Raw genomic sequence first — 18,112 nt, 5'->3', positions numbered from 1 at the left:
AAATGGAGAGAAGAATAGTAGCATGCGTGAGCGTAAGACTGCCGTAAGGTGTGAGTACCTTGCCAACGGAGAAAATCCCTTTATATACCACCTCGCATAACTTCCACAATTATGAGGTGGCAGAGAACGTCAGAGGTTGTCGGCCTGGACTATGTACAGTAATCGTCCGAGGAATCTTCTGTTACCCATATACCAAGATATTTTCCTATGAGAAATATGGAACTGAGTCTCTAGAGATTTGATCGATATTTTAAGTCGATTGTCCTTATGAGTGAAGACTCGCCTTTGAAGTGAGATATTGAGATATGGAAATCCGACCTATTTTATAAGAGGAACTGTCTTTCAGTATGTATGAGCAACAGACATGCCGAGCTGTGTAAATATGATCGGAGTTATTACCGATCGGCTATATGAAGAAGGATTGACATGTGAGAAAACTCATAGGGTCGATTGACATTAGGGTCGACCGGTCATATGCTGAAAGACTTATACTGAGTGGGAAGCTAGGTCCTCTTACTCTGGCCAGGTGTATGACCGACCGGATCTTTGACTACCCTGTCACCTTGACTTGATTGCCATGTCATACATGGGTCCGCTCATAATATCATGTATCACTAGCCTCCCCTTCAAGTCTAGTCGAAGGAGCCTTGTAGCCGACTGATTGGACCCAAGTCTGACTTTCGTCTGATCACCCAATTTGCTAGTTCAACCGGCCAGACATGTTTCCACTCACCCGTTAATGTTATACTTAACTATATTTCTTGGAAAAAATGCATGCCCAATGCTAGACACATCCAGTATTACACCATTGATACGTTGAAATGTGTTTTTTAACGTAATGATTCTGCTGTTGCATCCATCATAAAAACTCATTTATGGATAGATGCAACGTGCCCCACTAACATATTATTTGAAGCAACAACTGACACATGCCTCTCCGTACAGACCAACGATACTTCTCTCTTTGCAAATCAACGATCCCTTGTGAGCCCGTCCTCTTGATCCAATAGCTGTGGTTAAACTATATCCTATGGCTTATGTTTAAAACCCTAGATGATGAAGAAACAAATCACTTGCACTTCGTCTTTTTCAACTTGCTCTCCGATAATTCCCCTTGACATATTTCCCCTCTTGCCATCTTAATAAGTAAGTCCCTTTCTTGTACTTCTTTATATTCCTTACCTTTTCACATGGCTCAAGAGTCCTTTGCTTCCTGGTATACTTCTACTCATTCGAATTTTGATAACATTGATAGAAACTTAATTCGTCTGCAATACGAAATCCCCAAGAACTACCATATTACCCTTCCTTCCCCTTAAGATCATTCCCATCATCCTCCTCCTGACCACATTACCTTCTTCAAAGACCAACTACAAGTAGATTTGCGTTTTCCCATCCCCCACTTCTTATGTGAGATAAGTCGCTACTTCAACATTCTTCTCCAACAATTCGCTTTGAATACATTCCGCATTATGTGTGAGATGTTTATTTGTTTCACCTACATGACATTCCCCTGACTCCCCATAACTTTCATTTATTTGCTTACCCTAAAAAATTAGAGCCTTGAGTATTTTTGTTTCAGTCTCGCCATAAGGTAGTGTTCTTTAAAGAACTTGTTGGTGCAGGTTGCACTGATAATAAGGTTTTGATGTATAACAAATAGGTTAAAGTTAGATGTGTTGTTTGTCTAACCTTTCTACCAAGTGTGCAAGACTTGATGGGTCTAGAGGGCCAAAACATCAGGCTGAATTCCAGCTAGGTTGATAGCTGGCATGAAGTCCAGATTGATTGAGATCTGGTAGAAGGAATTCCAGCTAGGTTGATAGCTGGTATAAAGTCCAGATCGATTGAGATCTAACAAAAGAAAGTCTAGATTGGTTGAAATCTGGCAGGAAGTCCTGGTGTGTCAAGGGACCTGACATCAAGAAAGTTTGCAAATGGTAAGTAAGGTAAGTCACCGGAGGAGAGATCTAGTGAGACGTGTTCCTGGTTGAAGGAACAATAAATGTCGGTCCATCTTAGGTCCATTTGGAAAATCTAGGATGAGACCGTGACTAGATCCTGGTTTATGGGAGGCAGGATCTAATTAATACTACTATCTTATTGTTGTAACTTTGTTTTACTGGATAAACATATTATAATTGTCTGGACTAACTCTTTTTTACAGGAAAGACAAGGGTAAAAAAGGTTGTCTGGGCACCCGGAAGGAATCTGGTCGCCCGGAGTTGACCCGGGCGCTCAGACCAGTTTCATCCGGACGAGTGCCTAGCTAGGCACTAGGTGGTCAGAGCACTCGAAGGTACTCCAGGCGCCTGGACTAGGAAAACTCATCCAGAAGTTAAGTTGGAGCTCGTCAACTAGCCGAACCCATGTCAACGATCCAAGCGCCCGAAGGGGATCCAACGCCCAGAGGTGGATAAACTACGAGGATGAAGTTTCGACGAAAGTTCACCATGTCAACACAGTCCAGGCATCTGGGAGGGGATCCAGGTGTCCGTATGGGGCTATAAAAGGAGCCTTCGACCAATAGCTTAAGAACAACAAGTACTTTGACTTTCGCTCTTGCGTGCTACTCTAAAAAAGATTCTACAATGCTGTAACGCTCCTCTGACAACCACCAATTAAGTTCTATTTACTTTCTCTATTGTCGGTAACCTTTCATTATAGTTCTTGTACTTAAATTTTTTAACATTTCGAACTATTAGTGGATTGTCCAACGAAAGCACTTAACAAGTGCGGGCATTAGAGTAGGAGTCATTGAAGGCTTCGAACCAAGTAAAAAATTACTTGTGTTAGCGTTTGTCTTTCTCTTTCTTCCTTCTTTCTCCTTAACTTTATTTTTACCGCGAACTCAGTGCTTTAAAAAGAAAAGAACAATTTTAAAATCACGTGATTCACCCCCTTCTCATGTTCTCACGATCTAACAAGTGGTATCAGAGCAAGGTACCGCTCTGAATTGGTGCAACCACCAATCAAGCAAAGGGGGGGGGGGTTCTCTTATTTTCTTCTTTTTTTTTTCTCGTTCAATTTTAAGATTTTTGACCTAGTTCAAATTGCTGCAATCATCTCTTTTGGACAAGTTTTTGTCGTCGACAATACTTTGAATTGGTGTAATACCAATCGAGTTTTAGTACTTTTATTATCTCCCACACTGCTAATCCAATACCTAATCTTGGGATTTCTTTGTTAGTTTATTGTTGTGTGCAAGGTTCTATCTTTAAATGACTCAATGTGAAGGTTACAACACTGCTTGCCCTCCACTCTTCAATGGCGATGACTTCCCCTACTGGAAGAGAAGAATGGAGGTATACCTGAAGATAGATATCGATCAATGGTTCACCATCTGACGAGGATACAAGGCGCCGGTAGACAAAGCAATGAAAGTACCTCTCGACCCAGAAAGATGGAATCCAGAGGACAAGAAGAAGGCCTAGATCGACTCTAAGGCATTGAATACACTTCAGTGTGGTTTGACGAAGGAAGAATTAAACCACGTCAGCTCGCACGAGAATGCAAAGGAACTATGGGACAAGCTGGTCGAATTACATAAGGGCACGACTAATTCAAAGGTAACGAAGAGAGACTTATTTTTTTTTAACAATGTATTTAATATTAAAATGTAGGATGGTAAGACTGCAAGTCAACTCCACGCCACCTGAGATGAATCCTCTTCAGAAGAATCAGACATAGAAGATCGGAAGCAAGCAAGCAACCTCATGCTCATGGTAATCGGACCTGAATCGGAAAGCAACTCAGATCAAGAAGAAGAGTCTGAATACAAGTCAAGCCACGAGTCCATACTCATTTTCAATGGTTCTAACGAGGTACAATCTAGTTTAGCTGCAAAATTCTTTAAAATTATTGCCTGTCTTAATAAATAATTACTTAAAGCAGAAAAATAAAATAACACACTCCTTAAGGAAAATCAACACCTTAAGGAACAACTTAATTTCCAAATAGAAAACACTAACCCAACTCAAGTTGAAAGACTTGAGGAATGAATTAACTAATCTAAAAGAATTTCTAAAAAAATTTATAACCAAATCTAAGTACCTAGATATGATACTTAGATCTCAACGAGCTGTATATAAAAAGTCTGGACTCAGATACAAGTTCAACTCAACAAACAAAATATTTATATTACTTATAAGCCAAAATAAGAAACTAACTAAAGCTTCGATTCCAAAAGCTTGTCTAACCAAGCAAGTAGGACTCAATCAGTACCATGTACCTAAAAATAAAATATACTACCTAAAACCTAATCAAAATGAACCAAATAACTCAACCTTAATCTCAAAAATTAAACCTTCTAAACTAAATACAAACCTAAAAAAATAAAATCAAATAAATCAAAAGCTAAATCTAAAGTAAATAAATAGAAAATTAATCTAAACTCAAACTACAATTAAGTTTATTATAATTATAAAGCAAATCGACATAAACCTAAAACCTAAATCATAGTTCAATAATTCAAGGGAGGCTCCAAATTAGTTGACACCTCCAAAATAATAATTTACTTAGCTGGGTAATTATAACTAGGTTAAATAGGGACACAAATTTAACTTAATAAATAGTACTGAAGAAGTTTTGGATGATAGTAGGTTAGGGAAGCTCTGTCTATATATGTCTAGAAAGATATAACTTCGACCTGGTACATTTGGCTTAGCGGAATTAACTGAAGCTACCCCTTACCAATCCTAACTGGTTAAACCAAAGTTTTGTACCCAATTCAGTGGACAAGACTATTTGTAAATTTTCAAAAGTGTGGTTACTCTAATGATATCCAAGTGACTCACCACAGTTTAGACGTTTATCCAAAGAATGTCTACTTATTGAAGCCAAAACTAAACTTGAATTTAACACAAGTTAAACCAAATCTTGAAATTTAACTTAACTGATCTCACAAAATTATAAGATTCCCTGATTGAAAATATAAATTTGGTGAGATGAATAAAGATTAGATTAAATTAAATTTAAATAAATTAAATTAAATTTAAATAAATTAAATTAAATTTAAATAAATTAAATTAAATTTAAATAAATTAAATTAAATTTAAATAAATTAAATTTAATTTAAATAAATTAAATTAAATTTAAATAAATTAAATTAAATTTACTTAAAACTTAAAATTAAAATCAAATTGAAACTTAACTTAAAACTTAAAAATTAAAATCAAATTTAAACTTAAAACTTAAAATTAAAATGAAATTTAAACTTAGCTTAAAACTCAAAAAATTAAAAATCAAATTTAAACTTAAAACTTAAAATTAAAATTAAATTTAAACTTAAACTTTTAAATTAAAATCAAATTTAATTTTACTTTAATTAATCTAACCTTAATTGGTAATTTAGGATAACGTTAATTGAGAACTGAATTTAATTAATGCCTTAATTCAACCTAATTAAAATTTTAAACTAACTTAATTCAAATTAATCAAATTACCAATTATTAACTTAAATCTCAATAAATAGCTAAGAATTATCAATCCAAACATACACATAATTGATGTGCATAGATTATATACACTTTTATGCATGTTTTGACGCACATCTACTTATATTTCATGAGCATAATCTATGTTTATTGCACCTTATTTCATTTTAATGTCATACTTCCATTATATTATGTTCGGAGATATGCTCTTTGCATATTTTGATTGATAGGATGCATATTGGAGCAAAAATGGAGCAAAAACGTACAAGAGAACAATTTTGGAAGAAATCAAGCCAAGGCCATGTGACCCACACGGCCGTGCTACCCCACCAGAGGCAAATCAAGCCACGACTGTGTGAGCCACACGACCGTGTCAATATCTTGTGGTCAGGCAGCACACGACCATGCCAAATGGCACCGCCGTGCCAACTTTCCAAAGGCGAAGAAGGCCACAACCGTGTGAATCCACACGGCCGTGTGACTTTGGCAGACAAGAAGAAGTCCATGGTCGTGTGACCCATATGACCGTGTGACTCAACCCCAAGAGCAAGTGCGGTGAGGCCGTGTGGATCTCACACGGTCGTGCCACGCCAAAACAGAGTTGTGCTGAATTCTCGGCAGATTGTAGGCCGATCGTAACTCTGCGCTCGGTTGGAGTTTTGGGTTGTTCTTTATGTTGGATCATGATCATTCGATAGTGGTGGGGGGGGTGAATATCGATAAAAAATTTCGAAGCGAGTAAGCACAGCAGAAAGACCAAAGACAAGCCAAAGACGACACAGAAATTTACTTGGTTCGGAGCCTTTGGTGACTCCTACTGTTAGCTAGAGCCCTAGAGCCAATCATTTGATGATTGTATTTTGGACTTGTTGTATCATATTCTATATAAATAAAGGCATTTGGTTTTTTGGCTATTATACTTACTTGTATTGGTGCCAAATAAACTAAGTATAATAACGTCCTTGAGTAGACGGTTCTCACCTATATCAATCGGTTAGTTGAACCGATAGTGAGATGATATAGGGAACACTACTCTTAATCATTCCTAGTCGAGTATTAACATTCAGGGACAATGTTAATGTAATAAGACTAGCATGTAGGTCAACTCGATGACTTGATCTCACAAGTCATGGATATAGAGATATCAAGTTGACACATGGGTATTGTAACGACCCGCCTCCTACTGACTAGGCTGCGAGGCCGGACCGTTACGTTATGCTGTGCTAAATTACTATTGCAAAAATCTGGATTGATTAAAATTTTTACTAAACTGATTACTGTAAAATCTGAACTTAATATTCTGGGTGTACCTAGGAGTTGTACACATGCTAGGGAAGATAATCTGTGCCTCCCAGATGTCCTGCTATTTGTAATCAGGCATTTCAATCGATCCATGGATCGATTGGGCTGTCGGATCGATCCCGTGATCGATCCAGAGATCCGATCCAGGAAAGGCTCGATCGGTCGGTCGACCGATCCATAAGCTAAAGAAGCTTCTGCGGCTGGATCGGTCTATCGACCGATCCAGAGCACGCCGATTCGATTCGTTGGCTGGCCACAGTTGTCAGCCGATGGCTCTACCGTGCACCGCCGAGCTGCTCTGTTGTTGCGCCTCGGATCGTGCACGACCGATCCAGACGTGAACTGTCGATTTCGGGTCGGTGATCGATCCAGGCCACAACCGACTACGATCGACCGATCCGTTCCGATTTCACCCTAAAACTCGATTTCAGACCTGGCGTGCCAAAACCTCACACAACAATTCTAAAATCAATTGGAATATATTCTAGCAACTATTAACCAGCATTCTAACATAATTACTAACAAACTAAATAAATCTCCCATGGTTTAAATATTCTAAGGTCTAAAAACTGCATGAAAGAAGAAATACTAAGAATTCAACTATTTAAGCTTGCTAAAACCCCTGAGGATCTTTTATTCCAGTTCCTGCCACACATACCATCTTTGCATTGAACTCCAGCTTCCTCTGCTAGTCCATTTTCCCTTTACCTTTATCTGCAGTATAAGGAAAATAGAATCTGTAAGCTTAAAGCTTAGTAAGAAACCAACTACCTCACTGAAACATGCATACGATGCTAATGATGCTTTGAAAACATGCTATTTAAAACATATGCTGAACATATAAAACATGGCATGGCATACAATCATCCAAACATGTATAACGAACTGAACATAGAGTGATCATGCATATTCACGGGAAAAACTAAGCTGGAGCATGATACTGAAACTGAAACTAAGCTAAAACTGATCTTAAACTATAATCACTTAATTAGTTTATGAGTTTGAAAGCTATTATCATAATAAGTGAAAATACATAATCATGTTGCTGTTTGGGCCCGGCAACTGTACGTGCTGTGCGCGCATCTCTAACTATACCCGGGTTTGCAAGTCCCGAATTTAGTAGGGTTACTAGGTTGTCTGAACCTAGGGGCGACTGTGGGAGTCCAACCCAATGGATATCTGATCCTGTACAGTGCCACTGAAAATAAAATACTGGTATAGCTGAATTTACTTATTTTGCTATTACTAGGTTATCTGAACCTAGTGCTAGGTTGTCTGAACCTAGAGGCGACTGTGGGAGCCCACCCATTGGACCGTAGTCCCATGAAAGCTGTAGTAAGGCTAACTAAGCTATTTTAAATGCTCCCATTACATCTTCTGAGCTATCAAAAATGCCTAAGTTGTATTTTTCCAAGCTAGTCATTTAATCGAACACCTAGTGTGCTTTAACTCCCCTCTCTATTAGGGAGACTACCTTTAGGCACCCAACAGCATCTAAACCTCCAACTGAATGGGGAAAGACGTGTCCGACCCATCTAAAGGTACTCACTAAATCCCTAAACCTGCGAGGAGGGTTAAATACACCCTATATGTTGAAAAATCTGCATATAACTAAACTAATGCGTAGAAAACCCAAACGGAGCTACTTATACTGCAGGTGAGGGGTTTCTTACCTCGTACGCTAATTTCCTTACAATTCTATTCGCTAGAATTCCGGTGGAGACGACTTCTCGCGTCTAAGCGTTCCCCTCGCGAAGGAGAGCGTCCTCGTGCCGGAGTTATCGCCGGAAGATGTCCTTGGGGCCCTAGGGAGAGAACCCTAGGTCTTCCTTGTGGTTGGCGCCGAGAGAAGGAGAGAAGAAGGGGAGTCGGCGTGAGGTTAGGGTGAGGAGGAGAAAGTCACGAATAAAAATCTAATAACTCCTCTTCTAATTTCCTATTTATATTAAGTGGGTAATTTCGGCCCAACTTAAACTTAAATATAAATGTTTCTCTTCTCTTTCAGCACGGCCCTGCTGGGTTCAACTGGTTACTAACATTATCCCTAAGCCATAGGTCTCGGGTTCAATCCCCGCTTAGGCTATTTTGTTTTTCTAATTATTTTTGCTACTTCCGCTACTCTAAAAATTACGAAAAAATATCTAAAAATTCCAGAATAATTATACTATATTTCTAAAATAGTTTTGAGAATTTTCGGGTGTTACAGGTATGCATTAGAGAATGTATACTGAATGACCCGCCATGAGAAAGTATCATGGATCATTATATGAGTGTCATATACTTTCTCATGTGGCTATTAGTATGACTACTAGTCCTTAGACCTGAAGTCACCATGGTTCCTTACATAAGGAGTTATGTACTTTGGTTTCGTCAAACGTCACCCGTAACTGGGTGGACCATAAAGGCGATTACTGGGTATATAACAAATTATGCGGAGGGATGTGAGTGATGTAGATGTGATCTATCCCTCCTATATGACGGGAGAGACATCGGTATTCTTGATAGAGTGAGACCACGAAGTGCATGGCCATGCCCAAATGAGTCAATATAGGATATTGAGCTCATTTGATTGAGTGAGTCTACTTGGAGTTCAAGATTTAGATTGATTAGAGGATGACACGGTCTATGCCTCACATTGATCAATCTAGATGTCTAGGATAGAAGGACACTTGTCATATATTGTGAGGAGTCACAATTAGTAGTCACAAGGTGATGTTGGATCTCAACATTCTTGTAACTTGGGTAGTAATGATGTATTGCTAGATACCGCTCATTACTTATGTTTTTAAATGAGTTTAGGGGCATTACCAACGTTACAAGAACCTATTGGGTCACACACAAAGAACAAGTGGATGGAGATTAGGTTCATATGATGAACCAAGAAGATTAGATTCATTTGATGAATCAAATTGGATTAAGAGTAATCCTAATTGGGCTAATTGAGTTGGACTCAAGTTGATTCATGTGTTCAATGAGTCTAATTTAGATTATGACTCATTGAATCAATTTAATTAAATGAATTAGATTCATTATATTAAATTGGCTTGAATTAAATGATTGGATTAGATCAACCATGAGAGAGATTAAGTCAAGTTTGACTTGACTTGAGAGGAAGATGAAGAGTCAAGTTTGACTTGACTTTATGCCACCTCATTGGTGAGTTGACATTAAGTGGACCAATGATGATGCTCCACATCATCATGGTTACTTAAGTGAAGTGCCACCTCATGGGAGTTACCAAGAGTTGTGACTTTTTGTATCCCATGGAGGTTACAAACCACTTAATTAGATGAAAAGAGTTTCATTTTGCATGAGTAACTCTCATTCAAGTGATCTTCCTTCTCCTAAGCTCTCTTCTTGCTCCTTCTCTTCTCTTGGTCGTGGGTTTCAAGCAAGGAAGAAGAAAGGAGAGTGAATCTAATTCAAGAAGAAAGGTTAATGAAAGTCACATAGAGATTTTAGAGGAGTGTGTTCTCTTCTTTTTCTTTCTTCTTCTTCCAATCCTACCCGAGAACCCTAGAGAGTGCTAGCACACTTGTGGTGCTCTTCTTCTCCATCTTTGAGTGTTAGAGAACACTTCTTGCTCGTGTGGATATCACTAGAGAGTTGTCTACATTGACAACTTCGAGATCCGGCGTACCGTTGGATGAGCGGGATTTGCGAGGGCACGCTTCAAAGGTATAAAATATTTTTCCTTTGTAGATCTACTGTAGATCATAGTTTGAAACTCGTACTCGTATTTTCGAAAGTTTTCTTCGCACGGATCCAATGGCTAGGGGGTTTTGGGGTTTCCGCGACGCGAAAAAGCGATTTTCGCGGCCCGAAAAACCCAACACCTACTCCAAGGCCCGCACACGAGGGTGCTTTCGATGGACAATCACTATCAATTCAAAAATAGAATTACAAGATTAAAGTACAAGAACTGATGGAAAGAAAATACCGACTATAGAATAAAAAATAAAAGATAACACTGAGTCGAAGATCTTTTCGCAGCGTCGCAGGAGCACAGAGAAGTGGATCTTGAATTTTGAGTTGTTTTTGAAGCTCCACCCTTGATCCTCCTTATATAGGAGGCTCGGGGCGCCCGCAGCCCTTCAGGGAGCCCTGAAGTGACGTAGCCGAGCCAACCAACAAACTCCATGTGTCAAGGCCGCGAAGTGATAACATTTTACCTTCGGGCGCCCGGGCGCTCGGACCTCTGGGCGCCTGGGTACCTCCCGGGCACTCGGACCCAAGTTTTCCAGCAGACTCCTTCCTGCAAGAAACACGTTAGTCCGAGGCAATTATACTCTGCAAAACAGATTATTAGCACAATTCATTGTTTAACAAAAATGAGTATGACTTAGATTCCGTCTTTCCGAGACCGGAATCTAGTCACGATCTCAACTTAAATTTCTGAAATGGATCTAAGTTGGATCAACGCTTAAGTTCCCTTCCTGTGAACGCGTCCTCACAATCACTCCCCTCCAATGACATACCTTTACTTACCTGTCAGACGTCCGGTCAGCCCTTCGACCCGTCTGGACTTCTCACTAGCTATCCCACCAGCCCGTCGACCTAGCTGGACTTCGTGCCAAATGTTCGGTCAGCCCGTTGACCCATTTGGACTTCGTGCCAGCTATCCGGTCGACCCGTTGACCTAGCTAGGCTTCGTGCTAGACATCCTATCAGCCCGTCGACCTGTCTGGGCTTCTCCTGCACACTCGGTCAGAGTGTTAGATTAACAACAAAACTAACTTAACCTATTTTGTCATTCCTCAAAACCTGGGTTAGACCATACAAATGACACCTAACCATACATGTCCCCCAATTATATCTTCTAAATCATCTACACTAACAATCCACCCTTCTCCTCCAAAAGGAGATTGCAGTAAATAACCAAATATGACACTTGGACTAAGGGTCAAGTTCATAATTTTTCTTACATCTCCCCCCCTCAGGGGCCCAGGTATCATATATGCCCCCAAAATAAAGAGCCTTGAGTACTAGAAGAAAAGCACCTAGACCTAACAAAATTTAGCAACACTTTTTCCTTAAGATCTCTTGCGGGAAAAGGATAATGTCCAACTTAGAGTTGTCAATTATATCCTTTATGGAAATGGAAAGTCAATTCGAGGAATTTTTCACACAAGTATTCAATTAGTTCGCACTTGTTTAATATTGAATTGGGATCCAGAACAAAATGGTTCTCCGAAAGAGATTCGTGCTTCCTTTATTGAGGTAAAGGGAAATGATCTGATTCGAAATTTCATGAGAATTGAGTTAGTAAAGTCCAGCATTTCGTATATCGGAAAAAGATATGATAGGGCAAGTTCAGGATATTAGATTACTAAACAATTTATTAATTTTATCTAGATTAATATTGACTTTATCATTATTATTTAAATTTTCAGATTTGTTTAGGTTTAAATTTGAATTTTTAGGGTTATTAATTATTTTCAGATTTTCTGAATTTTCTAAATTAATTAGATTTATTTTATCAGAAAATATCCTAGGGGTATTTTTGCAAGTATTGTCAGCTACACTATTTTCACAGATATTTTTAGAAATATCCAAATTAACATGTATATTCTTTAAACTACTATTAGCAGGGATATTTTGGTAAATATTACTAACCTTGAGCGTAACCCCTAATTCAGTAGGCTTTTCTGTTGGATTTGACTCAAGTGTGGATTCGATTTCGACTTGATCGTCCAACTCCAATGACTCCTCGTGAAGTTTGATCAATTGTGTCCAAAGCTCATATGCATTCTTGTACTTTTCTAGTCTGTATAAAACATTGTTAGGTAAAATATTATAAATAATTTTACTTACATTTTTGTTCAGTTCCAAGTCCTGAGAAGGTTTTCTTAATATTAATACATAATCGAAATCTAAGCTTCCTAAGAAGCATTCCATTAATCGCTTACAATAGTTGAAATTTTCTTGATAGTATGGTGGTGGTTCATGGGGGTTCCATCCTTCTTGAAGAGTCATTGAATGCTGAAGATGGAAAACTAAAAAGTGGTGCCAAGACTTGGTCTTGGATTAGTAGTGCTAGGAAAAAATATAGTATTGCATTAATTTCGGGAAAATAATAAAATATTAATAAAAAATATTTTTTAAAAATTTTGAAAATGTAATATTTTGTCAATACTAAGCAATGGTAAAAAGATGACGATGTATTTTTCAAAAATAGTTTTGGAGGGAAAAAAATGAAAGGCGTAAGGTTTTATTTTAAAGTTCAATGATATCTAAATTTTTCTTTAAAAAACGTTCCCTTTGCCTGATTGGTGGTTGCACCAAATCAAAGCGATACCCGCTCTGAAACCACTTGTTGGATCGTGATAGTTCGATAGAGGGGGGGGGGGGGTGAATATCGATTAAAAATTTCGAAGCGAGTAAGCACAACGGAAAGACCAAAGACAAGCCAAAGACGACACAGAGATTTACTTGGTTCGGAGCCTTTGGCGACTCCTACTCCAAGGCCCGCACACGAGGGTGCTTTCGATGGGCAATCACTATCAATTCAAAAATAGAATTACAAGATTAAAGTACAAGAACTGATAGAAAGAAAATACCGACTATAGAATAAAAAATAAAAGACAGCACTGAGTCGGAGATCTTTTCGCAACGTCGCAGGAGCACAGAGAAGTGGATCTTGAATTCTGAGTTGTTTTTGAAGCTCCACCCTTGACCCTCCTTATATAGGAGGCTCAGGGCGCCCGCAGCCCTTCAGGGCGCCCTGAAGTGACGTAGCCAGCCAACCAACGAAATCCACGTCTCGAGGGTACCTCTCGGGTGCTTGGACCTCAGGGCGCCTGGGTACCTCTCGGGTGCTCGGACCCAAGTTTTCCAGCAGACTCCTTTCTGCAAGAAACACGCTAGTCCAAGGCAATTATACCCTGCAAAACAGATTATTAGCACAATTCATTGTTGAATAGAAATGAGTATGACTTAGATTCCGTCTTTCTGAGACCGGAATCTAGTCACGATCTCAACTTAGATTTCCGAAATGGATCTAAGTTGGATCGACGCCTAAGTTCCCTTCCCGAGAACGCGTCCTCACAGTCACTCCCCTCCAGTGACTTACCTGCCAGACGTCCGGTCAACCCTTTGACCCGTCTGGACTTCTCGCCAACTATTTGGTCAGCCCATCGACCTAGCTGGACTTCGTGCCAAACGTCCGGTCAGCTCGTTGGCCCATTTGGACTTCGTGACAGCTATCCATTCGACCTGTTGACCTAGCTGGGCTTCATGCCAGACATCCGGTCAGCCCGTCGACCTGTCTGGGCTTCTCCTGCACACTCGGTTAGAGTGTTAGATTAACAACAAAACTAACTTAACCTATTTTTTCATTCATCAAAACCTGGGTTAGACCATTAGTGCTGACCGCACCAACACTTTATACTAAAACCTATCTAACTTTAAGGTCTACAACTTTGCTTCAGATCCAACAGAGAGATAGCATTGTCTACCCGTGCTAAATGGCACGACCGTGCCTCCCAACCGCGTGTTTATCTGGACCTCTGCCTAGACTGCAGACCAAACTTTGAACCACCATAAATTTCGGCTCAGTTGGAGCCAGGGCTCGATCAAAATATTAGATTGTAGATAATTTCAAGAGATACAACTTTGGTTTAGGGTGAATCACGAGAAAACCTGGTTTAATGGGTAAAAAACCTGATTTATCGGACCCCTATAATCCTAGTTTTTCTGGGCAGTTTGGAGGAGGTATAAAAGGGTCAAGAACCTCATTCTTTGACTCTATTTGGTTTGGGACTTCGTCCCTCTCCTTGGGGAAGGGTTATCCTCTTAGGGGAAAACCCTAGAGCTTCATTCACCTCCATCCCTTGATGATCCGCCCATTTCTGGAGGAAGGAGGCATCCCCAAGATATTGGAAACATCGGCAAACATCTCTTCTTCCCCTTCTTTTCACATCTAGGGTTGTAAGTATGCTTTACTTTATGTTTTGGGGATGTTCTTCCTTTGCAATGGAGTAGATCTCCTTTCTAGGATTAGGGAGTATATGTGTTGTGATGGAGATGTAAAAACTATGTGGATTTGCCATGTTTTTATTCAATGACTTGTTAATGCTTTGCTCATGTTTGATGAAATGAGTGTTGATGTGTGTAAATATTATGATCGTTTATGCATGTTTTAGCGCACATTCACTTGCATTATACGTATATATTCCTTGCATGATCACCTCTTTTATCATGTATTCATCATATATACTTTTTTGTTTGGATATTTGCTCTATGTTTGGTTTTGTGTTGACAGGGACAATTTTTGGAGCGAAAACAATGATTGCCGATGCACCGAAACAAAGCAGAGAGCACGACCGTGCAATCTTGCACGACCATGTGGCCAATCCAGAGAGGGATTTAAGCACGACCGTGCAACCCTGCACGACCGTGCCTCACAGCCAGCAACTAAGTAAGGAACGACCGTCCAACCCTTCACGACCGTGCCTCACAGCCAGTAGCTAAGCAAGGAATGACCATGCAACCCTACACGACTGTGCCCTCCCATGACCACAACCATGCAGCACATGACCGTGCAACCCTGCACGGCCATGTCCCAGGAGCCGAGCCCAGAGTTCACACGGTCGTGCCAATTGGCACGACTGTGTAGCGCAGCCAGAGACAAAGAAAGGCACGACTGTGCCATCCTTACATGGTCATGCCGCCGCAACCGCGCCCTAGCCTATAAAAGGATTTTAACCCTTTTCCTTTGGGGGGGGGGGAGAGCCGGGAAGCGAGCTGTCAATAGGAGAATCACTCTAGTGCTGTTCCACACCATCCAGGGCATCGATCTAATGATCTTTCATCACCACATCAACTCCAGAAGCAAAGTATTGGATCCGAAGATCACTCGTCGTCGTTGGATAAGCATACTTCTTCTTTCTCTCTTCGTGTTTGAGAATTGTATGTTTAAATATATTATGTCTTCGGGTTTTTCTCCGGCGTCTATGGAGTAGAGTCCTTGTTCTAGGATGAGGGAGTAATTGTGGATTGGTTTTGATGTAAGACTCGTATTATGCTTATATTCATTGGATGATTTCACTTGCTTTGTTTCGACTACTCGATCTCTATATCGTGTTGATTGATTGTGTAGGAATTGACAACCTCGTAGAGGGAATACTTTAGATTGTACACCCGAGGGGCCCTAGTGACAGGGGTAACCTGCTCACTGACATCTAAGGTACTTTCTTGAAAGGTGAGGTGACTCCTCCACAAAGAAGTAAGAGACCAAATTAAGCTCCTTAATTCTATCCTTGATAACATCAATTAGAGTTGTGTCCTTGTGATCTACCGAGGTGTCCTAGTGACAGGGGTTAACCATAACAGGATTTCATAGGGATCGTCTTTGTTTGCTGCTTAAGGATAGTTACTTTAGCTTCTAGCGAATGCATTGTAACAACCCAAATTTTCTCATTACGAGTCCTAATAGTACTTAAAAATATTTAAAAATGCTTTAGAAATATTCTAGAGATTTTTAGAAATTTTTAGAGTATTTTTATGCAATTTTTGTAGTTCGTTTGGTATTTTTACCAAAAGAAAGAAGTTCAAAAAAATAAAGAGGTTCGACCGAGGTTCGAACCCGCAACCTCTGACCCGAATCGAGACTTAAGCGAAAAGCGATAACCAAGTGCCCAAGCGGGCCGTGCTGATTAAGGAAGGAGCGAAATTTATTTAAGTGGTACTAGATAATATAAATATCTAGGTATTATAAAGGAAGATAAGAGAGGAACTTAGGGATTTACCAAAACCTAATTTCTTCTCCTTTCCCTCTCGCGTGCGACGGCAACTCGGCGGAAGCGCAAGAAGGAAACTAGGGTTCACTTCCGGCGGCCGGCGAGGGGCTAACTCCGGGAGTTCGTCACCAATACGAGGTCCTCTCGTAGAGGAGAAGCTGTAGGCACGAAGGAGAGGATGAGATTCCAAGTGTACCGAAACCCTAGCTGCCTTTCTTCTCGGTTGTGAGTCCAAGAAACCAATGTAAGTTACTACTCACCTGCGGTAAGGGTAGTTTCGAGTTTGATTTGGTGTTTCCTTTGTTTTTTCTTGAGTATGCTGTGAAGATGGATGAATTTAAAGGTTTCTGCCGTGAGGTTGAAAGGAAGAACATGGAAAAAGATTAAGTGTGTGGAGCAATTAGTTCCTTTTTGGTTTCCTGCCGTGCCACAGTTCCAGGAGGAATTGCTTCTTTGGCTTTCAGAATTTGGTTGTAGAGATTTTGGTTGCTTATAAAAGTTTAAGCTGTGAATTTGTTTACATAGGTTTTGTGTTAATTTTACAGCAAGTTTAACTTGATCTTATGCAAAGGAAAGGGGCACGAGTAGCTCCCTTAGGGTTTCTGTGCAATTCAGCTATGTTGGCTGAACATGAGAAAGCATAGACTTGTTGATTAGCATATAGTTTCCTTTATGTTGTTACCTTACTGCTTCCTTCCTTACCGTTGATTTGGAGCTGCTGTATAGTTTGTTTGTGCTATGAAGTGGGCACGAACAACCTTTACTGTCGGTTTCGGTTGTGCCATACAATGAACAAGAACAACCATTAATCCTATAATAGCTTTAGAGCTTGTTGTGCAGAATTTTGATTAGAAAAGTATGTAGAATTTTGTTTAGCACAGTATTCAGAATTTTGTTAGCAAAGTATGTAGAATTTTGATTAGCATAGTATGCAGTTTTCGATTTTAGTCTAGTTTCCTTAGAACCAATTGTTATAAGAATAGTTTCTTAGCATGGTTCTAGATTTTTATATGAATTCATAAATGGTTTTGTAAGAAGTGTTGGGACCGATTATGTAGCTAGAGGGGGGGGGGGTGACTAGCTCGGTGCGCTCGTCGTGCTCTTCGTTTCTTGTTTCTTCAATGATATGCAGCGGAAATACAAAGAAAACAAACACAACGCTAACACTAAGGATTTACTTGGTATCCACCTCAAGAAGAGGTGACTAATCCAAGGATCCACACACTCACGCACCCTCCACTATGAAAAACACTCCTTTATGGTAACTACCAAAGGCGGAGAAGCCCTACAAGTTCACACTACAAGAAGAAAGAAAAGGGTACAAAATAAAAGCAAGAGCTTACACGTTTGCACAAGGAAACCCTAACCCTAACTTTCTTCTTCAGCTATAGATCCACCTCTTGACTGGGAAAAACCTCCAAGAACCTTCAAGAACTAGCGATCTGAACTTTGTGGAGAAGCTGTGGAGTTGCTGTGAAGATCTGAGATGAACCGTGTGAGTTCTGCCGAAAGAATCAAACGGCTGCAGCTAAATATGATGCCAATGGTCGGATCCCGATCGATTGGATTACTCCCAATCAATCGGGGAGGCTTTGGATCGATCGACTGATCGATCTAGAGCGCCTTTGTGCTCTC

This window comes from Zingiber officinale, chromosome 5A (genome assembly GCF_018446385.1).
Source record: "Zingiber officinale cultivar Zhangliang chromosome 5A, Zo_v1.1, whole genome shotgun sequence".
In the NCBI taxonomy this organism is placed as follows: Eukaryota; Viridiplantae; Streptophyta; class Magnoliopsida; order Zingiberales; family Zingiberaceae; genus Zingiber; species Zingiber officinale.
Note: the sequence above shows the minus strand (reverse complement) of the source record.